We start from the raw sequence: 26397 nt of genomic DNA on the forward strand, positions 1-26397 counted from the left end.
ATTCAGATAGCAAGATGAGGTGTGAGTACAAGCTTCAGGATAAAACAGGTTCCATTTGACTAAAGAGAACTAGATGCTCTGGTTCTTTTATGGCAAACATATTCAATTCCCTCAAACCAATCAGGAAATCAAATTATTTCTCTATTAAGAGGAATGGAAGAACAGAAGGGAATGAGAAAACATTTGTCATACGAGCCCTATTCTAATGTTTTCTGGGACCTATTTATCTCTTGCTTATTATGCAGTCAATATAGAGAATACAGTCTCTAAAAGCTGTCCTGCAGCTCTGGGGAATAGTGAAAAGTTGTATTCCATGGACCTCACAGAGAGAACGGTCTCCCCCTTGGAATCAGGTATGGTTCCCATGGCTGCTCAACCTTAGAAATTCATGAAGTGCCTACGGTCCAGGAACTACCAAGGTAATTTTGCTCTGGATGAAGCTCAGAGAGGAGCCGTTCTTCACATGCTATTGATCACAGATGGAAATATATCTTCCTTAACTGGGTATGCTGCCCTTTAAAGTCTCCCACTTCAATGTAATGGGACAGATTGAATATTTTTCTATGTTAGTGGGTGGAAGTTTTTCCAATGCCACCCAGTTGCTCTTTTCTTACAGAAAGCAAAATACAGATTTTCTTTGGGTGAAACAGACATCAAGAAATAAAAAATAGCTGTCTCACATGCAATGCAAAATGACATCCAAAGAAATCACACATCAGAAATCACACATGGCAGAAGTAAGCTTCCTTTTTGAAATATTTTGGCACCTGACACAAGAGTAAAAGAATGGCACAGACCACCTGAAAAAAAAATTATGTTATAAAAAATAAATTAATTAAGTAATATATTCCTTACAGGCTTGTCCTGAAAATGCAGATTGTGGGCTGCCTGTTCAAACATGATACTTTGGGAAATATGTTTAACAAACTGAGAAATAGTAGTCAGACCTGTAAGAACAAATTGTAGCTGGTTCGAGTGCCTCCATAATACAGAATCTGGTTTAGTTACTATAACCTAAGCAAATCAGGTACAAAGGGATTCAGACCATTATGAAAGCTCTGGTTGAAATAGTGAAATTAATTCCCAAAACTTGATAAAGACTCCTAAACAGAGAAAGATTCCTTTAAGTTCTAATTCAAATGTGTTCTAATTCATTATATTAGATAGAAATCCCAATATAGAATTTCAACGGCTAAACATTTTTATCTTAAGAGTCACTAGTTCCTTTTGAAAATTTCTCAATGCTTCTTCCAGAAATAACAGAATTCTTCCCAAAATAAGTTAGAAGGTAACACCTGGAAGCAGATTAAGGGAAAGCATGTGTCTCATTCCATGAAAAGGTGTGCTTTTATATGTCTGCAAACACTAAATACCAGAGCGCTTAAGAACTGAACGTCGTATAGTACACCTGTGTGAAATATTAATGAGACAAGTTCCCAACCTGTGTGTAATTCAATGAAAGAGTTACGTAGGCAGGGAAATTGGCTCAGGAACATCTAATATATTGGTTGAAATGTTAGAGGTGATGTTTGAAGTTTGTAGCCTGTCAATGTAAGTAAGAATATGAGCTAGTTCACTTGCTGCAATAGCTTACATTTTTTCTGGATTTTTCTCAGTAGCTGGACAACTAAAATAATTTTAGCACATAAAGTTCTCTAAATTATACACCCGGTGTCCTTGTATGCTTCTTGGTCTTTCTCCTAAGGTGAGAGAACTCTTCGCAAGGAATGAACAAAATTTCCTTCTGATTCTTTGTTTTTATTCTGACTATAGTATGACCAGAGCCTAGGCTTTTAAGTAACCCATTGTTATATATACTGATGTGACTTCTTAAATTCCATACTAAAAATTAAAAAATGGGTATTAATGTGAATTTTAAAATACCACAGCACAAAGGAGAAAACATAATTCTGCCCAGAGAAATTTAGAAGACTTCACTAAAGAGATGACATTTGAGTTCTGAAGCATGCATAGGAATTTTCCAGGTGAGAAAAAAAGGAAAAGAATTTCAAATTTGAGAAATGGCATTTGGTCCTACAAGAGTCTAGTGCAGTCAGGAAATGACAAGTCTTTCCGACCAGCTATGGAATAGCATACACGAGGGGAAATGATGAATAGGGTCAGCGTAATTACAAGCCAACATGAATTTATTTTATTTTCCAAATAACAGTTTTATGAAAATCCCCATTTTTAAGGTGATTCTGCATATGCCTAGCTCTGCCTTCCAATCTTGCTCAGAATGGCACAAAACATATGCTGAGGGAGCGTGCCAGCTGAATTGACAAAGAAAATTGATAGAATACACTTTTTGTGTGCAGAGGCGCTGTAAGTACCTTAGTTAGAAAGGAATAAGAAGCAAAATTATGAAAATGGAATGAGAAGATAAAACAAATCTTACATCCACAAAGAGATAGATAACATTATATAGAAAATGTACATAGAAGAAGAAACATCGTTACCAGGAGTTAGCATTGGATGGATTAAGTTGAGTTGATTAAACTATGTGGAAATGAGAAGATGGACACAATAGCAGGTATTAAAAAGGGAGGGATAAGAATGTAAATGACAATTTTCTTGTGTCTTGGACTGAAATACAAAGGCTATTATTGGCTGTTTTTCCCATTGTTTAGGAGGGCTGATATAAAACCATATATCTGTGGTAGACTCCAAGAATTTTATTCTAATACTACTTGATCATTCACTCAGTTAGGCCCAGTCGTTGGATCATTTCTCTGCAGATGAGAAACTCCCACCCTACATGAGACATCATGGGAAGCTTTTAAACAAAGGAGTAGTATGGCCAGATGTTTCTTAGAAGATAAACACTGGCGACAATTTAAAGAAGGGCCTACAGTGGAGAGAATCACTAGACTCTATGATACATGGAGGGTAAATAAAAACCAGCATGATTCAGATAGTAGTTTGTACGAGAAGCAAAATCATGAATGAGAAATTAATAACTGGTTCTGCTACAAGTTTCACCAGACCCAATGAGAATGGACAAGTGAGCTAGCAACGGCCAATACAAGCTACTCGATCTGTCTGAACCACTTCTTCACCACACCTGCCAGGATATGATGGAGTTTATGAGAGGTCCTAGAGGAAACTGAGGTTGGTCAGGAGATTTAATTGTGCAATTTTGCCCAAAGTGTTTGGAGAGAAAGGAGAGCAAAGCACTGATTTTTATGGAAGAAGAGATGAATTTCAAATAGCTCTTGAAAAATTAGCAATTGTTCTGGAATAAATACTTATAAATGTAATAGAATACAATTTAGAAAATTATCATACCAGGAGAAAATTAAAGGGAGTTTGGATGTATTCTTTTGTGGCTAGAGAAAGTATTTGAGGAAATATCACGTTGGCCTGGTGACTAGCCTTTCAAATTCCTCCTCAGTTGGTAATGATTAATAATTGTAGCATAATCATGATCATTAAGGACTTCTAAAATCACCTACCTAGACCTATGCCTTATATAACAGGTATGCCTTTAGATATTTCTTGAACATCATAAATTTTAAATCTAGTACTTTTAAATGTCCTAAAAGGAAGCTAGTTATTTAAAGATATCCTGTGATAGATGTTTGGTAAAGGAAAGATCCTTTGGTAACATGAATAATTCCCCCATATTTATAGGTTAGTCACTTTGAATTTTCATGTACTGAATTATGCTTCCTTAAAGGGAGTATATCCTGACTGGCAATGATTTTATGTTACAAAGTGTATATCTTATACTTATTTCAAATTTCAGTGCAAAATGAATGCAAATATTATTCCAATCACCTTTACAGCATAAATATGCCAAAATATCTTAGCCAATGAAAAACTCCCCACTGCTAAATACATGTTTTCATGAAAAACAAATTAGATACATTTTCCTAAGGAAAAAAATTTTAATGTATTCTTTGAATCATGCTCTACATTTTTTTCCAACACAGCTTATGCTGTTCCTTACAAAGTCAATGTTTACCAGTATATTTATATGATTTTCTTTCTTTTGTTTTCCCTCTATTTGGCAGAACATACAGTACTGTATAGGCATGTGTCTGAATATTTAGCCATACTATGCCAGGAGTCCACACAATGCTTAGGACTGTTTAGTTTAACAAAGAATGTGTGGCTTTTGCATGTGCTGGCACATTTGTATGAATGGCTCCAAAAACTCTATTAATGGCAGAACATACTTGTCATTTAAAATTTACAAAAGTGCAGTGAGTTTAAACAAACCACCACCAACTTTATAAATATTTCTTTTTTTAACTTTATGCTAAAAAAAAAGAAACAAACAGACAAAAACAAAAAAAACACCCTTATGAGTATTGGAAGCATAGGGAAGTCCATCAGAATTTAGGGAAATAAACTTTAGAGTCACCTCTTTGTGGCTGCCTTTTTCCCCCTTCTGTCTTTGGATTTTTATGGATAACAAGGAGAATTTCCACTACTGAAGCAGGTGTTTGAATCATTCACTGGTAGAAATAATTTTGTAAATGCCAAACAAGCTATTTTACCTGTGTGGAGAGGTTTGCTTTGTCATCTATACGAGTGCTTCTCAAATTTTACTGAAACATCTGGGATGTTGTTAAAGATGCAAATTCTGATTTAGTAAGTCTGGTTTTGTGGCCAGAGTTTCTACATTTCTCATCACCTCCCAAGTGATATTATTTTCGCTGGTCTGTGAACTGTACTTTGGAAGCAAGGATATAGATGGGGATCGAAATTTGGGGATATAGTCTTTATGTTATATTTGATGATGAGTCAATTATCTTTTTTGAATTTTATTTTTACCCAATTTACTCAGTATTCTTTGCAGATGTGCAAGGATGGAGCAAAAACACAACATAGTAGTATGTATGTACATAAGATATATTCCAAAGGCCTGTATTTGAGTTACAGTTCCTCTATACAGGGTGGTATAATGTTTGCTCAGTTACGTCAACTCTCTGAGCCACAGTTTCTTCTGTAATTTGGGAATATGTCCTAGCCACTTCATAAGGATATTGGAAAAACAAGTGAGAGAATATATGTGAAAACTCTAGATACTTTAAAGCACTATAAACCTTTTAGCTTTTGAAGTTATTATTGTAATATCACTGAGTTCTTGAATAACATCAAGAATCAACAATAATCATTATGCTGTGCTCTACATAGAGTTGTGATGTATTTTGTATACTCCTAATCACCATTCTGAGTCTCCTACCTTTCTTTCAAGTATCAATTTAAAAATTGCCAGTTGGGAGTTGCAACATTTCTAATGTATTAATGAATCCTCCCTATGTACAGGTGTTGTGTAGAAGTAAAAACAAAAAACAAAACATGAATTCTGGAATCACCACTTTATGTCCTGAGATTTTTTAAAGCAGGCAGATAGATTTTAAGAAAGAATGCACAATGAGAATGAGAAATTTTGTTTCTTTAAAAATATCCATACCTGGGCTTCCCTGGTGGCGCACTGGTTCAGAATCTGCCTGCCAATGCAGGGGACACGGGTTCGAGCCCTGGTCTGGGAAGATCCCACATGCCGCGGAGCAACTAGCCCCGTGAGCCACAATTACTGAGCCTGCACGTCTGGAGCCTGTGCTCCGCAACAAGAGAGGCCGCGATAGTGAGAGGCCCACGCACCGCGATGGTGAGTGGCCCCCACTTGCCGCAACTAGAGAAAGCCCTCGCACAGAAACGAAGAGCCAACACAGCCATAAATAAATAAATAAAATTTAAAAAAAAAAAAAAGGGCAAAATTCCTTAAAAAAAAAAAAAATCCATACCTGAGTACCTCCTACAAATTATTTGTGCACCTTCAAGGGTGTCCAAAGACCTTCATGTATGAGATGAATTACCCTTCTCCCTAAATGTATTTTCACAGACAGTATCTACACTATTTTCAAGACTCAAGTCCAAAAGTATCACTTTCACGAAGTTTTCCCGATCCATGTTCTACCCAACTTCCCCACCACACAAACACACAGCTAGATGTGAACTTTTCCTCTTTTGAAACCTTATAATAGGATTTTTTGAAAGATCTTTTTATACAGAACAGGTCTGTGGTATAGTTATAAGCTTCATTTTCTAATTCCTCTAGTAAATAGTAAACTACATAAGCACAAGATCTGACTGAATATTCTGTGACCCTGAATATTTAGCACATTGCTTTGTACATGTCAGGTACCCATATAGATTTACGCTTCCATTCTCAATAGGTATTTATATATATATATATATATATATACCTGCTATTGTATCAACATAACATGCGCATGTAAAATATGCCCAAAATTAAAAAGTGTAAAGGATAATATTATCCAAATAAAAAATAGAAATGCTAATATTTTCATCCCATACCCCAAATGCACTCCTGGAAGTTTGGAACTCTCTGTCTCAGAGAATATAAAACAGATAGAAATCAACTTTTACGCCGTATGACTGTACAGTTGTCCCTCTGTACCTGTGGGGGATTGCTTCAGGACCGGCCATGGATACCAAAATCTGCAGATGCCTAGGTCCCATAGTCGGCCCTCCTTATCGGTGAATATGGAGGGCTGACTGTATATCTAGTGTCAGTATAATTTATTGAGATACTGTTCTGTGTATGTTCTCTTTGATTTTTCTCCTGAGTTTAGGAGGCAGAAAGAGGAAAAGAATCTGAATCGGAAGCTCTTGTTTTCTGTAAACCTGAAGTTCGTGGAGAAAATGATATTTGATTCTTGGAGGGAGATAGGAGAGAAAGAGGGGAGGGGTAGGAAAGGAAGAGAGGGGAGGAGACATCAAGGAGGACAGAGAAAGAGAGGCCACACTGGTAGATTCCTGGTGTGGGAAGAATGGGAAAATCAGCTGGTCCCAAGATTACTAAGGAACTGAGCCCCACTCCCAGTCTATGTCAGATAGATGAGTTAGCAGTTTTCAGAAAGAATAACTGAATAGTGAAACCAGTGCTCCCAAACCTGGCAAAGATCCTCCTAACCCTTGGGTGGCATCAAAGCAAAGAACTTTTGGATTTCAAGGGACTACCAAAAATTGGACCTGGGTATATCATCAATTCTGTAACAGTCTGTTAGTTCTGGGTACTACACAGTGCCCCCCAGTTCTCAAGGTTTTGATAGAAAACAGGAGCCCTAATAATGACTGAGATGAAATTTCATCCAGCCAATCCAGGCTGGATGGGATTGTGAAATCAAAATAGAGGTGATTTAAAACAAAGGATGTAATCATTCTTGCATACCTGAGTATATATGTTCTGACATTTATACCTACTTCACTTTCTATCTTGAACATACTACTGCTTTGAATCATTTTTTTGCTGTCTCTTTTGATGATACTTCTTAATTCTCCCATTTCTTATCAGTGGCCTTTAGCATAGTCCTTTACATGTATTATGTTCTGAGCAAAAATGTTTAATGGATGAATTCACTTTTTATAGAGTGTTGTTAGCCTTATAAATTATAGGCTTTTATCTGTGATTTTGCTTTTTATAATTAGACATTTAATTGTTTTTGTATCACAACTTTTGTTTGTTGTGTAGACAACCAACAATCAAAGGCAGTGAAACCAAGGAGAGGTGGTAATATCCTCAGCAAAATTTAAAGTAAATTAGATGAAAACTTTAACATCAAAAGTAAAAAATGATGGTGAAGCCAACTCATGGTGACCATAAGTGGCAGGTACTATCACATAAAGGCTAAATGCCAAGTGGTTAAAGCAATTACTATACAAGTAATTACCATGGAAATAGAATCCCGTTTCATAATTACAAAGGTTTTTTTTCCTTCTAGAGAAGTTCTGATGTGCTGTCCATGCTACAAAATGTCTTTGCTAATAATAAAACTAAATGTGTCTTTCAGTTTATCATTAAATAATCTTTCTAGGTAAGATTAACACTAAAGAAACTAATTATTATTTTAATAGGAAGCAAGGATAGTTACGGTGCACTTTGAAAACTTTGAAAATAGATTATTGAATAATCGCTCTCTATGTAAAGTTTTGGTCATTCACACAGGTAACTCCAATCTAAATCCAGTAATTAAATCCTTCAACACAACTTGAATCTGAATCTACTCATTGCATACCCTTTAGTAAATTTCTTAATATGTTTCACTGCTCCAGAATGCACAACACAATTAAATCTTCCCATATGGAATCTAGTTCTTCTGCTCCACAGGACAATAGAATACTACCCTGGAATATCTTTATCTCTGATAAGACATAATTACCTTTTCCTATCTGCTTCTACCAGCCAGTAGTCATTCTAATCCTGCTTAGACATTTAATAGAAATGAAATAATGAAAACCACTCCTTGCATATGTCTATTAAAATCTACTTGAGTTTTTAAATACCCAGCAAGCCAGACACATTTTACAAAAGTGTCTTATAGGAAAAATATGTAGAAACCACAGATATGGAAAAGATAGATACTAGTTGTCACAAAAAGTAGTGGAAAGAGTACTCACGGATTGCAGAGAAGAGCAGGAACGATTGAAATGGGTATCTTCTCTTCCTTTTTATCACCATCCTTGTGGGGCTGTTAGTTCTGATGCCTTCTCTTCCCCTCCAAAGTTTCTCCCATCTCGTTTACAAAATCTTTATTATTAAAGGGAAAAGAGAGAAGAATGGGATGGTTTTTTCTAAGAAAAGATCTTTATAACTATTGTTTTCCTACATGTTGAGAATATTTGAATTTGTATGAAGTGATTTTTTATAGCAAAGGCCCAAGAAATAAAGAAAACTAAGTCATTCTTAGGAGAAGATTAATAGCCCATAATCCTTTTCTATGTCTTACGAGGAACTGGGTGATAATTTAATTTCATATTCTAATTCATTAGAAAAGTACATCATTTCCTTCCACAGGAGCTCACTGGGTCACAAAAATGTTCGTTTTTTTGAGGTTTTATTAGAAACCCAATATTCAAAGACATTGTTTATCACATGTATTTCTGAAGGCCATATTTTGTTCAGCCAATTAAATTTTAGGGGGAAAATAACTTCTCAGACTTGATCACCTTTTTTCTCTGTTGGAACCCAGCACATTTTACCCACAACATATCTAGAAATCACAATGAGAAAATTCTAACCAAATATGGAAAAAATTGGTCAAGTAAAGGTTAACGTGGGTCAAAAACAAGCTCCTGGAGGAGTATTGGGCTCAAGCTGATAAAGACATTCCATTCATGGATTGCTTGTACTGTATGTACTGCAGGGGGCTAAAGCCTAAAGAAGAGACTTAATTACTTTGTCTCAGTGGAATATGTTAAAACCAGCTCCATTCTGATCCCTGTGGGTAATGGGATTATTTACCTGGTTCATTCCATAGTTAATCTTGTTAACCACCAATTGTTGTCATTGAGAGGGCTAACATATAAATCTGATTCAAAGAATTTAGTTATCTGAGTTTTGAACATTAGAGGTTCACCTTGTTTGCAGATTCCTGGAGGATTAAAACCTGAATAATCTACAGCTAAGCATGCATCAAATAATATGGCCAAAATCATGTGAATGATACGAAGAGTTAAATGGTTTGGGATGTTAAATAAAAATCTCTTTTGTTACCTATATTCTACCCTAAGAATTAAACTGTGACCCAATATTATTAGCCAGTTATAATGATTAAAACTACATCACTCATTTCATTTGTTGTCTGAAACTCTTATAAATAGCAAGTAAATCTCCTTTAGAATATTATATACAATTAACCATATAATTAGAGAAATAGAGTATCTTACTATATTTTTAAAGGAGTTTTGAGTAAGATATAGGACATACAACTTATAAAGATTATACATCCTTGAAAGGATGCTTGCAATTTTCTAAGACTTCATATAGAAATAATACTTTTATGTAAAAATAATACAGCATTATTATGATAAATGGTCAACCTAATGATACTTTTTGAGGGCCTAGTAATCAGTACTGTGCATTGATATCTTGGTACTTGTCTTCATGAGTTTTGGTTTCTTTTTTTCAGTTTTATGGAGAAATAACTGACATATATCCCTGTAGAAGTTTAAGACATACAGCATGATTGTTTGATTTATATATATAGTGAAATGATTACCACAATAGGTTCAGCTATTGAGTTAATTTTTGTGAGTAGTACAAGATATGGGTCCAGTTTCACTCTTTTACATATGAATATCCAATTATCTCAGCACCATTTATTGAAAACACTTTTTTTCCATTGAATATTATTGACACCCTTGTCAAATATTACTTGACCAAATACGCTTGAGTTTGTTTTTGGGCTCTCAATTACGTTCCATTGATCTATTTGTCTCTTTATATGCCAATACCATAGTGTTTTGATGACTACAGCTTTACAGTATAACTTGAAATCAGGAAGTTTGATACCTCCTGCTGTGTTCTTCTTTCTCAGGGTTACTTTGCCTATTTTTTTAAATTTATTTTTGTTTTTGCGGTATGCGGGCCTCTCACTGTTGTGGCCTCTCCCGTTGCGGAGCACAGGCTCCGGATGCGCAGCCTCAGCGGCCATGGCTCACGGGCCCAGCTGCTCCGCGGCATGTGGGATCTTCCCAGACCAGGGCACAAACCCGTGTCCCCTGCATCGGCAGGCGGACTCTCAACCACTGCGCCACCAGGGAAGCCCTACTTTGCCTATTTTTAGGTCTTTTTTAGGAGTGTTTTTTTCTACTTCTGTAAAACAGTGCCATTGGAATCTTATTGGGATTGCATTGAATCTATAGATGGCTTTTGGTAGTAGTGACATTTAAACAATATTAATTCTTCCAATCCATGAACATGGATCACCTTTCCATTTATTTGTGTTTTCTTCAATTTCATTCATCAATGTCTTGAATTTTCAGAGGAGAGCTATTTCACCTCCTTAGTTAAATTTATTCTTAAGTATTTTATTGTTTTTGATACTATTATAAATGGGATTGATTTATTTCTTTTTCAGAAAATGTGTTGTCAGTGTACAGAAATGCTACTTTTTGTATGTCAATTTTGTATTGTGCTACTTTACTCAATTTATTGATTAGGTCTAACCATTTTTTGCTTGAGTCTTTAGGACTTTTTATATATAAAATTATGTCATCTGCAAATAGAGACAAATTTTACTTCTTCTTTTTTAATTCTGATACCTTTTATTTCTTCTTCTTGCCTGACTGCTTCTCATACTATGTTGAACAGGAATGGTGAGAGTGGGCACACTTGTCTTGTTCCTGACTTTAAAGGACAAGCTTTCAACCTTTCACCATTGTATATTAGCTCTGAGTTTATCATATATGGCTTTTATTATTTTCCTCCTTTGCCCAATTTGCCTAATTTGTTGGGTTTTTATCAAGAGTGAATGTTGAATTTTGTCAGACGATTTTTCTGCTTCTATTGGAATAATCATATGATTCTTTTCTTTCATTCTATTAATGTAATGATTCACACTTATTGATATGCATTTGTTGAACCATCCTTGCATCTCAGGGATAAACCCCACTTGATTACAGTGTCTGATCCTTTTAATGTGCTGCTGAATTTGGTTTGTTAGTATTTTATTGAGAATTTCTGCCTCTATATTCATCAGAGCTATTAGACTGTAGTTTGGTTTTTTTAGTAGTGTCCTCTTCTGGTTTTGGTATTAGGATAATGTTGGCTTTGTACAATGAGTTTGGGAGTGTCCCATCCTCTTTGAGTTTTAGGAAGAGTATGAGAAGAATTCATGTTAATTCTTCTTTAAATGTGTGGTAAGTTCACCAGTGAAGCCATCTGGCACTGGGCTTCTCTTCATTGAAAGAGTTTTGATTACTGATTCAATCTCCTTACTAGAAATTGTTTTTTTCAGATTTTTATTTCTTCCTGATTCAGTCTTTGTAAGGTGAATGATTCTAAGAACTTATCCATTTCTTCTAGGTTGTCCAGGTTGTTGATGTATAGCTGTCCATAGTAGCCTCTTGTAATCTTTGAATTTCTGTGGTACCAGTTGTAATGTCTCCTTTTAATTTATAATTTTGTTGGTTTGAGTTCTTTTGTTTTTTTCCCTTGGTTAGTCTAGCTAAGGGTTTGTCAATTTTGTTCATCTTTTCAAACAACTAACATTTTGGTTAATTTTTTCTTTCTTTTTTTTTTTTTGTTCTCTATTTCATTTATTTCTAATTTGATTTTTATTATTTCTTTTATTTTTCTAACTTTGGGCTCAATTTGTTCTTCTTTCTCTAGTTCCTTATGGTGTAGAGATAAGTTGTTTATTTGGCATTGTTTTGCTTCTTAATGTAGGCATTTACTGCTATGAATTAACCTCTTAGAACTGCTTTTACTGAATCCCACAAGTTCTGCTCTGTTGTGTTTCCATTGTCATTTGTCTCAAGCAATTTTTTCATTTCCCCTTTAATTTCTTCTTTGATTCACTGGTTGTTCAGGAGAGTATTGTTTAATTTCTATGTGTTCATGAATTTTCCAGTTTTCCTCTTCTAATTGATTTCCAGTTTCATGCCATTGTGGTAAGAGAAGATACTTGATATGATTTCAATCTTCTTGAATTTACTAAGACTTGTCTTGGCCTAACATATGGTATATCCTAGAAAATGTTCCATGAGCACTTGAGAAAATGTGTATTCTACTGCTGTTGGATAGAATGTTCTGTATATATCTGTTAGCTTCATTTCGGTTATAATGTTCTTCAAAACAACTGTTTCCTTCTGTCTGGATGATCTATTCATTGTTGAGAGTGGGGTATTAAAGTCTCCAACTATTATGGTATTACAATTTAGTTTTCCTTTTAGCTCTGTTAGTTCTTGCTTTATGTATTTAGGTGTTCTGATGCTGGGAGCATAAATATTTACAACTGTTATATCTTCTTGATGTATTGACCCCTTTATAATTATATAATAATTTTTTGCAATTTTTACTTCGAAGTCTATTTTATCTGATATAAATATAGCTACCCTTGCTTTTTCTTTTTTCCTAATTATCATTTGCTTGAAGTGTTTTCTCCCATCTCTTCACTCTCAGTCTATGTGTGTCTTTAAGGCTAAAGTGAGTCTTTTGTAGGCAACATACAGTTGGGTCTTTTTCTTTTTTTAATCTATTCAACAAGTCTATGTCTTTTAATTGGATAATTTAATTTATGTTTAAAGTAATTATTGATCAATAAAGGCTTACTATTGCCATTTGCTAACTGTTTTCTGGTTGTTTTGTAGATCCATTTTTCCATTTTTCTTATCCTGCTGTTGTTTTTTGTGTTGATGTCTTTTGGTATCAGTATGTTTTGATTTCTTTATCATGATCTTTTGTGTAAATACTACAGGATTTTTCCTTGTGGTTACTATAAGGCTTACCTAAAATATCTCAAACCTGTTAACATCATATTTTAAACTGATAAGTACTTAACTTCAATAGAATTTGTAAACTTTACACTTTTACTTCTCTTCTTCCTCATATTTCAGGTTATTGCTGCTAAAATTTACATGTTTTTCATATTGTGTAACTAATAACAGATTATTGTAGCTATGAGTATTTTTATTACATTCTTTTTTTTTAAGTTTTAAAGTAATAGTTGTAAGTTATGCACCACCATTATCATATTGCAATCTAACTATGACTATATGTTTACCATTACCAGTGAGATTTACACTACCTTTTTCTGTTTATGATGTCAATTAGCATTCTTTTACTTCCACTCAAAGAACTCCATTTCGCATTTCTTGTAAAGCAGGTCTGAAGGTAATGAACTCCCTCAGCTTTTGTTTGTTTGAAAAAGTCTTTATCTATCTCTTAGGGACAGCTTTGCCAAGTATTAGAATTCTTGGTTGACAGTGATTTTCTTTCAATATTTTGAATATGTCATCCCATTCTCTCCTGGCCTGAAAAATTTCTATTGAAAAATATGCTGATAGTCTTACGGGGGTGCCCTTTAATGTGACTTTTCCCTTTCCTCTTGCTGCTCTTAAGATTCTTTGTATTTGACTTTTGACAATTTAATTTTAATGTGTCTCAGTGTAGCCCTATTGGGGTCCTTTGGGCCTTATGGATCTGGATGTTCATTTCTCTCCCCAGGTTCAGGATGGGTAGCCATTATTGCTTTAAATATATTTTCTGTCCCTTTCTCATTCTCTTATCCTTCTGAAATTCTTATAATGTGAATATTGTTTCTTTTCATTGTGTTCCATAATTCCTGAATGCTTTCTTCACTCTTTTTTTTTTAATTTTTTTCCTCCTATGACTAGGTAATTTCCAATGTGCTATCCTCCAGGTTGCTGGTTCTTCTTTAAGCTGTATAGTTGAGTTGATTTTTGAAACTCTATTGAATTCTTTAGTTCAGTTACTATATTTTTAACTCAAAAATTTCTGTTTTTTTAAATTGATGGTTGCTGTTTCCTTGTCAAACTTCTCATTTTGTTCCTGCATTATTTTCCTAATTTTGATTAGTTATCTGTCTGTGTTTTCTTGCAGTTCACTAAACTTCCTTAAGAGGATTATTCTGAATTCTTTTTCTGACAGTTCATTTCTTTAGAGTTAGTTATTGGAGACTTAATAGTTTCCTTTGGTGTCATATTTACCTGATATTTTTTATTATCCTTGATTTTTTATATTGGTATCTGTGCATTTGTGTAGTGAGTAATGGGGTTCCTCTTCCAGACTTTACAAGTTTGATTTTTCAGAGACAGCTCTTTACCGGTGAGCTCAATTTGGGTTTCTGCATGTTTCTGCTGCTGGTAATGTCCTTGGGTAGGTGGAGACTGCTATTATGGTCTATTTAGGGGCAAGGTAACTGTTCAAGCTCTGAAGACAGAAATGGGGTGGTGTGCCACTGGCTGAGAACAATTGCATAGGACTGATGGCTTGGTTCCCTAAATAAGTGAGGCTGTAGGATGAGCACTGGGATTCCCTGGATTCTCTGGTCAGACTTACTAGATGGTCAGGACTGGGTACTCTATTCAGTAGTAGATGGGGCTATGAATTGGCTTCCCTGTACTGCAGGACGGAAAGATGGGACCCAGGGCCTGTGCACCTCATTGTTTGGGTGCCTGAATCAGGCTGAGTGTGTACTGAATTCTCTGGTCAGGTGAGGCCACTGGTTTTGCTACTCAGGCAGGGGAAGCCACCGGCTGTCCTCGCAGTTCAAGGGCCACTGTACATAGAGCTGTTGAATGGGCTATGCAATTTCGCATGTTCTCTGGTTAGGTTCCCAGCTTGGAAGGCTGAAGGCTGGCTGTATTGAGCAATGAGCAGCACTATGAATTAGATTCCCTGCCTGGGCACAGTGGGAGAAACAACCCCAAAGTCAGTAAAGCTCTTTGTTGTCTTAACTCAAGCTGACCTGCACTCCAAGTTCTCCGAATGAACAGGGCCACTAGCTTTGTTCAACAAACTATCATCTTTGCACACCCACCTCTCTGCTTGAGTGACACTGGGTCACATAGCCTCCAGGAGTTGCTGCCAGCTCTTCCCATCAGGTGGGGCCAGAGGACACTCTCCACATTGCATAGGGCTGTGATTAGGCTCCTTGCCCCGGTGGGAGTGGGAGGGGTCCCTCCAGGCTGCTCTCAGTTTCTCAAGCAGACTCTCAGTTTGGGAGGGGCTGGGAACTACCCTCAGCCTTGTCTACGAATTAATTCCCCTGCCTGTGCATAGCACAGGGATGCTCCCCACTTGGTACTGGTTTTGCACTAGAGGCGCTCACCTCTGCCTGCCTTCCCCTTGGCTTGAGCGCTGCTGGGTCACAGAGCTTCCAGGAGTTGTCACCAGCATTTTGGGCAGATGGAGCTGAAAGACACTATCCACAAGAGGTGGGGCTGTGATCCAGCTTCTTGCCTGGGAGTGGGCAAACTGAGGTCTAGGTCTGGCAAAATTCCTTGTTTGAGGGTTCAAATTAAGCAGTCAGCACCCTGCTGAGTTTCTTCCTCAGAGTGCGCTCCCAACTTGGTTCTGCACATGAGCAAAGCTGCTGGTTGAGATTACTACTTGGGCACTGCAGGTATGAACTCAGTCTGCCAAGATCCATGTGCTGGTTGTTGTAAGACCCTCCCCTTCTCTGTCACAGTCAGATTCCCAGTGGTTGAGCCCCACAGATTCCCCTGCAGTCCCCGTGGTATGAGATCAGTGTAGGGGCTACTGCAAAGTGACCTACAATGCTGTGGCAAGGGGGCCCGCCAGGTTCTCTTCTCCACTGGACGAATAAGAGGCTCAGGGGAAACCTCCCTGTGGTGCTGCACTGGCCTGGGGGAGGGGCAATGTAGTCAGTGTGTGGTCGCTTCTCTTACTTTCCCAGTGCAGTCTGTCTTGGTCTCTGTGATGCAGGGGGTGCTTCAGCCTCACCCTGAAGTTGTAGAATTCTCTTGGCTGTATCTTGTTCTTGAATAGTTGTTAGTTTTTCTTCTTGTGAGGGAGAGAGAAATCAGGAGCAACTTATGTTGCCATCTTTGTGACGTCACTACTTCATGAGATTTTAGAAAGGTAAGTAATATTTTAAATACACAATTATGTGCAAAAGTGGGTGGAAGAAACTACAAATGCCTTTGGAATCCTGAGTACAGAAATGAAAGGGAACTGGCACAAAGAAGGATTCAAGGAGTAAAATTTAACCTGAGCCTCAAAGATTGGTTAAGATTTGAATAGGTAAAGGAAATTGTGAAGATTACTCTCATTAAAAAGAATTGGTCTTTATGATTCCTATTTACTGTCTAGAAAAAACCAAGATCCTCACTGAGAAGCCCTAAAATTCCAGGAGAGGGTAAGGAAATGTCATTCTCTCTAAGGGGGAGTTTCTTCTTCCAGAAAGGAATTGTATCTTTTTATACTTTCCTTAGCAAGAAGAGAAGACTAGGTTAAGTTTTACTAAAAATAAAAGTAAAAAGACTATATCAAAAGCATAATCAAGCATGGATCAAAACATATTGACTCTGTTTAAAACAAGTGTTGAACAACAATTTACTTCCAAGAAAAGGTTAAAAATCCAGACAATAGGTATCATTATATGTGTCAGCCAGCAGCAAAGACAGCAGTACACAATAACGTTTTTTAAATGCCAGCAAAGATTAAAGATCTCTAAAAGTTATTTTTTAAATGGATCTTCTACTTCTTTCTACAATTTATTTTTATTAATTTTATACAGTTTGGATAAGACTTATGAAGCCCACAACTTGTTGGAATTATGATACAGATGTTTTAGATGTTCCTGACAAGTCACACATAGTAACTCTCCATAATTTATAATTTTTTTCTTTTTATGACTCGTATGCTCAATGTGTAGTTTAATGTTTTTGTTTGGAGTCTCAGATGATGCCAAGTTTTATTAGTTAAATATGACATGGCAGTCTTTTAACCAAAAATGAACACAGACCCCTCAGTGAGAATGAGGTATGATTAAGCATTACAGGCTATTAAAGCAGAGTGTAGGGATTTGAAGGTGTGAATTTTACCATGTTTCTAGTACAATGTAACATCAAAGCCTGGATAAATTGTTTTTTCTCTCATTTTCTCTCCATTATTGTATACCAACAGCATTAATGATAAATGGTATTTGTCAAACTCTAATAACTGAAAAATAGCATGCCTTTTTGAAACAGTCTCCTACATTTAATGCCATTGAATACATGTGAAATACTTTGTACCTTTGGTAGGACTTTCAAAAATATCTGCCATATTAAAAGAAAAAGACAAAATTGATCTCATATATATGCAATAAAATCTTACTGGAAAGACCCTCTCATCACCCTCATAATAAGTTGATGTTTTCTTGCATTTCTTCTCATGGTACATTTCAAAAGCTCTCATTCCTCTTCTCTCTCCCTCATAAGAACTACTCATTTTGCTTTTTGTAAGTGAATTTATTTGAAGGTTTCAGTTGAGTACTTCACCTAAACCCCACAGATGGATGCCATATAATTGTTGCTGCATTCTTGATTATCATCAAGAAACATTGCCGTGATAACTTGAAATCCTTGACAAATTTAATGGGCATTTTATATAGTGCATCTTGACTTGAAAATGTCAAGCAAAAAAAAAAGTCAAAGCAACAGAATCTATATAAGCTCTCCACTGAATGTGAAGGGCTGCCTAAGACATGTAGCTCTAACTGCCAGGTTTCTAATCACAAAGCTAAATGACTCTGGTGTTATCAAACTTATTTCTTCCAAGTACTCAAGTACTAAAATGACAAATCATAGGGGTGGCTGTTAGCCTGAAGACACTTCTGTTCTATTATTTAAAGTCTGTTTCTTTTTTTTTTTTAATGTCTGAGATTTCTATGTGGAAAAAATAATGAACTTTAAGAAATGTCACTTTTACTAACAGAAATTATAGCTTGAACACCTGAATATGAATATTAAATACAAAAAAGTACATTTAAATAATGTTAAGGTTGTGACAAAAACTGACAAAAGCAGCAAAATTCAAAGTTAAGGATGACACTCTACCTTAACTCACCCCGTTACGAGGGGGAAAAGGGTAGCAGAGTGTACAGCTGGAAACGCTATCTTGGTCTTCATTCTCCGTTGCCTGATTGTGTCAGATAGTGTTTCACTCTTCATATTATTTAATTGGTTTGTGGCATTTGATTCCCTCTTTTTTGCTTCAGAGAATTTTTGGTGCCCATTTATAAAATGTCACTTGCAAACCTACACAATATTGATACTGTACATTTTGGGGTCACTCTTGGGAGTGCTATCATTTGAGTTATCTAGAGAATGTGTTTATGTGTGTGCATGTTCAGAGAGAGGCCTTTATCACACAATGTGAGTACCCTGAGTAAGACAGAAGAACAATAAGCTAACGACTTTGGGGTGTTGACTCTGTGTCAAGCATGGTTTAAACGTTTATAGGTATGAACTCCTTTGATCTGCACACACCCAAAAATCTATAAGAAAGTGACCACTCTCATCATCATCATCACCATTATATGCATTTACAGATGAGGAAACTGAGACATAATGACTCTGGTGAAGATCACATAGCTAATGGCTGCCAAGGTCAAGATTCAAACCTGGATTCTAAGCAGTCAAGTTCTTAATCACCATGGCCAACATGTATAAAAGGGACAAGAATGTCACAAATACCTCTTCTACAGCAACTAGTACACAGCTATAGCCAATTCAGAATTTCTCGGTCCCATCAAGCAAACATCTGTTATATATAAAGCACCTATTATATGCAAAGCATTAGAGTATGTGCTTTGGATAAACAGAAGGCAGCAAGAGGAACTAGCAATTATAAGGAATCTGCTACATGCCAGATGCTTCACTGAGGAACATACATATGCTATCTCTCCTAATTGTTTCAAAATCACTCTAATTGCATTATAATCCTGGTTTTAAAGATGAGTAAACTGAGGCTCAAAAAGATTAAATAATTGGGGCAAGTCCTCACACAAATTCTGGTGTTGTTGTGTACTAGCTGTGCATGCATACTCTTTCAAAACACCTAACTTCTATGACTCTTGTTTTTCTTAATATACAGATAAACAACCCTCATAGGGTTGTTGTAGTTCACTCTCTTGCATTTTCCAAGGGAATCCTACTGCCAATCTATAAATCAACAAATATTTGCTTGAAACCAACAATATGTCAACTAAGTTTTCTTGGGATTGAAACATTTAAGGATAAATTAACATTGGTCACGGAACATACAGGCTTTGCTGGTAAAAAAAGAAAAATGGTGATTAACAGCAGGCAGCTCTCTCTCTTCCACTTCTATAAATACCCAGCTAACAATAAAGCAAATGTGACGTAAAAGCATTGTGACATATATACACTAATATGTATAAAATAGATAACTAATAAGAACCTGATGTATAGCACAGGAAATCCTACTTCACTGTACAATAGAAACTAATACAACATTGTGAAACAACTATACCCCAATTTAAAAAATAATAAAAAAACCAAAGTTCATATGAATCATCTAGGATCTTGTAAAAGTACAGATTAAGTATATGTGGGGTGGGGCCTGAGATTTAAAATTGCAAATAAATTCCCAGGTGACATTAAAAAAAAAAAAGCATTGTGTTATATTACTAAAAAGAATCCTAGAGGGTATCTCAACCAAACTTCTTTTTATTGATGCATAAACAGTTCTCCCCACAATTGTATAGCCTGCCTATAGCAGACCTAGGGTTAGAATTAAGATCCCTGACTCCCAAGTGAATACATCTGCACTTTACTATTCTTTACTTTGTCATCATTATAGAATATATCTTTGCTTTAGACATTGTGCACTGTCTTCTGATCATTTTCATCCAAATCTATTGAGACAAAGTTGTCTGACACTGATGACAGTGGTATTAAATGATACTATGGTGATTAAGAAATAAACATTCATCTAATTCAAGATAATTAAAATTATATTTAACTCACCAGGACATCAAATTTTTATGAAGTGGGATATACAAGGTAAAGATAAAAACTTTTCATATATGGTCAATTCTCACTCCTGCACACTAATAAAGGGAAACGAGGGTGCAGGCAATTAGCATATAAATCAAAAGTCACTAATGATAATTACTCGTGAACTGGTAATTCTGTTTGTTGCGAACTCCAGATCCAGGCTCTACACTTTCCTGCCCTGTTCTGGCCCACGATAGAATGATCTGTGCAGACACATGAGGAGGTTGGAGGCCTCTGTTTCTGTGACTCTTTTTAGCAATGCCTATCCACCTCCATATTTCCTCTCCTGCCGGGCAACCAGCCCTCCTCCATGGGTCCAGCTTGTCCCAATCTCCAGTAACTCTATTATTTTTTCATGACATTTTCTGTCCTGGAAGTGGTAATGTAGATGGCATTATTTTTTACCCATATCCAGGGCACCTCACTGTAAGTGAAATATACATCCTGACTTGTTAAAGTTGAGCATGACAACACAACCAAATGTACCTAAAATAAGCAACGTGAATTGTGTCACTTCTCAGCCAACCTCTATTATGTTCTCATTCCCCTCTGTCATGGTGACAAGCAATGTTGTCAACAGGAGTTGCATCATCATTCTGGGTTCTAAAAGGAAGACAAGGAGAAGAGCTGCAACTCACCCACAATAAACATATCCAAAATGGACATGCAGCATGATCTGGAAATAAATATTTTTTGGATTCATAATTTGGAGTCATTTATTACCATAGCATAACCTAGATCAGCCATTGTCAATTTTCAGCATCTATCAAATTCACCTAGTCCCACACCGAGTTTCCCATTCTCAGGTAAAACCCAGAATTTGCATTTCTAACGCATGATACTGATGCTGCTAATACAGGAACCAGACACTGAGAACCACTGACCTGGTCCATCCTGACTAATAGAGGTGTAATGTTTTAATGCTGTTGTTAGTCTCTTGTAGACTTTGCCACCTTTTTTGGCTTCTTTAACCTTACCCATAGCTCTGTACAGACTGATTTGATTAAATTCTCTTCAGTTGAAACAATCTAAGTGGAAATTCTCCTTCATGCTAGGACCCTGACTGATACATCCTGTATAATCTTGCACTTGATGTTATCCAAAAATTTTCAATATATGTTCTCTCTTATCCACACAACTACCTTGAAAGCTGCTATGGCAAATAAAACTTAGCAAATGAGGAAACTGAGTTTCAGACAGAGTGCAACTAATCCCTCCTTGGTGGCTAATTTGTTTCAGATCTTGGATTGAATTTAGATGGCTCCTACTTCATATATTTTTCCATGATATGTTATAGATAGTGTTGGAATATATCCTATGAGCTTCTTTTTGGTTTTCCTCATATTAGTTTATTGCATTCTTAATTATATTTTACTACAAAATGACAGGAACTAGCTTCAATTCCCAGAGAGGACAACAACCACATTATAAACTTTCTGAGAGATGCACAAAATAACGTATGTTCTAGGAACAAAATTTACTTCACCAATAGTGATTCAGCAAAGAATGGAAAACTACTTGCAGGTATAGTTAATGGGATTTAACTATATCTGAATTAGTTTTCAGTCTCTGATCATTACAAACTAGGAAGATGCAGTGCATTTCCTAGTGCTTAACACTGAATTATATGTTTCTATAATTAGTAAAATAATCCTGGATTCATCCCATCAGGACCATTATTCACATATATAAATACAGTAAATTATGAACTTGAAAAGGAAACCCTGAAATATTTCACTTTTATGGGAGAATATGTAAAGAAGATATATAAGCTTACTAGTTTGCTTATACTGTATTTTTGTTAAAATTTCAAACACTACTGATTATTATACAGATATTAAAAGTGTATGTAAAAGAATGTCCATCACTTCATGTGTTTGTTGGCAATCTGTATATCTTCTTTGGAGAAATGTCTATTTAGGTCTTCTGCCCATTTTTGGATTGGGTTGTTTGTTTTTTTGATATTGAGCTGCATGAGCTGCTTGTAAATTTTGGAGATTAATCCTTTGTCAGTTGCTTCATTTGCAAATATTTTCTCCCATTCTGACCGCTGTCCTTTCATCTTGTTTATGGCTTGCTTTGCTGTGCAAAAGCTTTTAAGTTTCATTAGGTCCCATTTGTTTATTTTTGTTTTTATTTCCATTTCTCTAGGAGGTGGGTCAAAAAGGATCTTGCTGTGATTTATGTCATAGAGTGTTCTGCCTATGTTTTCCTCTAAGAGTTTTATAGTGTCTGGCCTTACATTTAGGTCTTTAATCCATTTTGAGTTTATTTTTGTGTACGGTGTTAGGGAGTGTTCTAATTTCATTCTTTTACATGTAGCTGTCCAGTTTTCCTAGTACCACTTATTGAAGAGGCTGTCTTTTCTCCATTGTATATTCTTGCCTCCTTTATCAAAGATAAGGTGAAGATATGTGCGTGGGTTTATCTCTGGGCTTTCTATCCTGTTCCATTGATCTATATTTCTGTTTTTGTGCCAGTACCATACTGTCTTGATTACTGTAGCTTTGAAGTATAATCTGAAGTCCGGGAGCCTGACTCCTCCAGCTCCGTTTTTCTTTCTCAAGATTGCTTTGGCTATTCGGGGTCTTATGTGTTTCCAAACAAATTGTGAAATTTTTTGTTCTAGAATGCTCAACATCATTAATCATTAGAGAAATGCAAATCAAAACGACAATGCGATATCATCTCACACCAGTCAGAATGGCCATTATCAAAAACTCTACAAATAAATGCTGGAGAGTGTGTGGAGAAAAGGGAACCCTCATACACTGTTGGTGGGAATGTCAACTGATACAGTCACTATGGAGAACAGTATGGAGATTCCTTAAAAAACTAAAAATGGAACTACCATACGACCCAGCAATCCCACTACTGGGCATATACCCTGAGAAAACCATAATTCAAAAAGAGTCATGTACCAAAATGTTCATTGCAGCTCTATTTAAGTTGCCAGGACATGGAAGCAACCTAAGTGTCCATCAACAGATGAATGGATAAAGAAGATGTGGCACATATATACAATGGAATATTACTCAGCCATAAAAAGAAACGAAATTCAGTTATTTGTAGTGAGGTGGATGGACCTAGAGTCTGTCATACAGAGTGAAGTAAGTCAGAAAGAGAAAAACAAATACCGTATGCTAACACATATATATGGAATCTAAGAAAAAAAAAAAAAAAGGTCATGAAGAGCCTAGGGGTAAGATGGGCATAAAGACACAGACCTACTAGAGCATGGACTTGAGGATATGGGGAGGGGTAAAGGTAAGCTGTGACAAAGTGAGAGAGTGGCATGGACATATATACACTACCAAACGTAAAATAGATAGCTAGTGGGGAGTAGCTGCATAGCACAGGGAGATCAGCTAGGTGGTTTGTGACCACCTAGAGGGGTGGGATAGGGAGGGTGGGAGGGAGGGAGACACAAGAGGGAAGAGATATGGGAACATATGTATATGTATAACTGATTCACTTTGTTATAAAGCAGAAACTAACACATCATTGTAAAGCAATTATACTCCAATAAAGATGTTTAAAAAAAAAAAGAAAGAAAGAAAAAGAAAGATACTAACAGTGTAGCTGCTGAGCTGGAACTGGACTAAAATATTACAAGTATAGGGAATTACATCTTCAGATTGCCAGGAAAGAGGTGACTTGGGCATCCCTTGAGCTTTCTTTTTGGTTATTAACAAACTATCAGATTTTTAAAATGTAAAAGCAAGAGAAATGAGTCAATATGCAAAAATTGTTTTTTACTTAGAATTTGGGTCGACTGTTTTACATAAGGAAGGCCAAAATCTGCCATCACCCAATCAACCAAGGAAGCAGAGAGGGATCATTCAGAGGGACGAAAGTAAAGCAATGAGTAGAGAACTTCTAAATAAGACTGACGTTTTCTTTGTAATATGGTCCCTTCCAGGGTGCTCTAGGAAGCAACTGTCTTGTTCCTACAGAAGGATTATCAGTGGTGGACACAGCTGTGCAGATCTGGCATACAGTGTGTATTTTTTCCCCCTAGATTTGCCAGCTCTCTAACCTCCCTCACCCCGAAGTTGTTGCTCAGAGTCCTCTAATCCTCCTCTGAGAACACATGATCTAAGCTTGGAGCCTGCCTCTCCCACCCTGGCCCCCATGGGGAACCTGCCATTACAGGCAGTAAGAGTGTTTTCTCTTTGCTATTTTCAAACAACATGTGGGAAAAAATGAAGAAAATAAATAGTATCAAAACTTCTATAGTCTCCACTTGTATGAAACCCATGTCTCCTGCTGCCTTTTGAAATTCTGGCCTTTATTATGACTAATACAGGCTAATGAAGTGTTGGAGAAAATATCTGCAGTCCGTCAAGAAGGAACAATAGTGGTTGCAAGATCCTATAGCATTTATCTAGGTGAAATTAAAGAGTACCACTCAAAACCAACAATGAATACTCAAATAATGTTTAACTACACAAGAATTTTTAAACTGAGGAATTTCATAACTTGCCTATTTGTCTAAAGAAAAATTAATGAAACAAATAGCTGGGTTAAAGCTAGGTTTCTCTATCTTGTAAATCACTATATCTGTTTATTTAAAAAAAATGGTCTGGGGCTTCCCTGGTGGTGCAGTGGTTGAGAGTCTGCCTGCCGATGCAGGAGACATGGGTTCGTGCCCCGGTCCGGGAAGATCCCACATGCCGCAGAGCGGCTAGGCCCATGAGCCATGGCCGCTGAGCCTGCGCATCTGGAGCCTGTGCTCCGCAACGGAAGAGGCCACAACAGTGAGAGGCCCGCGAACCCCCCCCAAAAAAAGGTCTGGGTTGATGAATTTTTTTATCAAACTAGTGGGAAATCTTTTTCTTTGACTATCTTATCCATTCATTTACTCATTTGGTCAACAAATATTTCTTGACCATCTGCTATGTGTCAGCAATGTTTTAGGTGCTCAGAATACAATAATGAACAAAAGATACCAAACCCTAAACAAACATATAAAAACCCTTGGCCTCACTGAATTTAAATTCTAGCAGGGGAGACACATGATAAACAAGAGATATAATAAATACGTAAATTATGCAGTATTTTTTAAAGTGATATATGCTTTGGACAAAAATAAAGCAGGATAAGGAGGACTGGAAGTTCTCAGGGGAGTTGCAACTTTAAATAGCTGGTCAGGATAGGACTTACTGAGAAACTAATGTTTGAGCAATGACTTTAAAGAGGTAAGGAAGTTAGCTATGTGTTATTTTGGAGGAAGACCATTTCATTTGGAGAGACTATGAAACAAGAAGGCCAGTGTGACTGGATAAAGGAGAGTAAGGGGGACAGTGGTAGAAAATGAGATGGAATGAAGATGTATTTAATAGGGAATAACAAATCTGACTCCATATTAGATCTGTTTCTTTTACTTTAACCTTTCTATTCTATTGCTTTTGCTAAGTGGTGCTGCCTATAGCTGAATGTATACATAATGGCCCATCTCTGAGAACCCTGCACCTCCCATGGCTGAACATTAACCTAAAATACCTTTGTTTAGCTCACAGGAAACATCCTGACCCAGCCCCCTGTGATGGCTGTAGGAAAGAAGAAATTAAGACATCCCCTACTAGAGTCCGACTGAAACCAGGAAGTATTTGTAATAACTTATGGTCTTTTTATGAAACCACGAAGTATTTGCAATAACTTATGGTCTTTTTATGAAACCAGGAAGTATTTGCAATAACTTATGGTCTTTTTATGAAACCAGGAAGTATTTGCAATAACTTATGGTCTTTTTATGAAACCAGGAAGTATTTGCAATAACTTATGGTCTTTTTACTTTACTCCTCACCTTCTTCTCTCTCTGTTTTTTAAAAGAAACTAGTAACCAGACCCTGGTAAAATGGTTCCCTAGGACAGTAGTCCACCACCGCCTGAGCCTCCCAGCTTTCTGAATAGAGTCATTATTCCTAGCCCCTAAACCTCATCTCCAGATTTACTGGCCTATCATGCAGTGAGCAGAAAGAGCTTGGACTCAGCAACAAAGATACCAGGCTGCACAGGGCCTTGTTGAACATGTGAGGACTTTGGCCTTTTTCTCTGAAATGGGGAGCCGTGTGAGGGTTG

The 26397-nt window shown here is 36.5% G+C and overlaps 1 long non-coding RNA gene across 3 annotated transcripts in view; it reads right to left on the reverse strand.

Annotated features, from left to right (window-relative positions):
* Positions 1–26397, reverse strand: part of LOC307187986 — a 325306-nt gene that overhangs the window by 213232 nt on the left and 85677 nt on the right. For all 3 annotated transcript variants that reach the window (XR_013828776.1, XR_013828777.1, XR_013828778.1), the window contains exon 3: positions 8437–8566. This is a non-coding gene — a long non-coding RNA (uncharacterized lncRNA). The remainder of the gene's footprint in view (positions 1–8436; positions 8567–26397) is intronic.

The sequence above is a fragment of the Stenella coeruleoalba genome (assembly GCF_951394435.1).
Source record: "Stenella coeruleoalba genome assembly, chromosome: 6".
Lineage (NCBI taxonomy): Eukaryota > Metazoa > Chordata > Mammalia > Artiodactyla > Delphinidae > Stenella > Stenella coeruleoalba.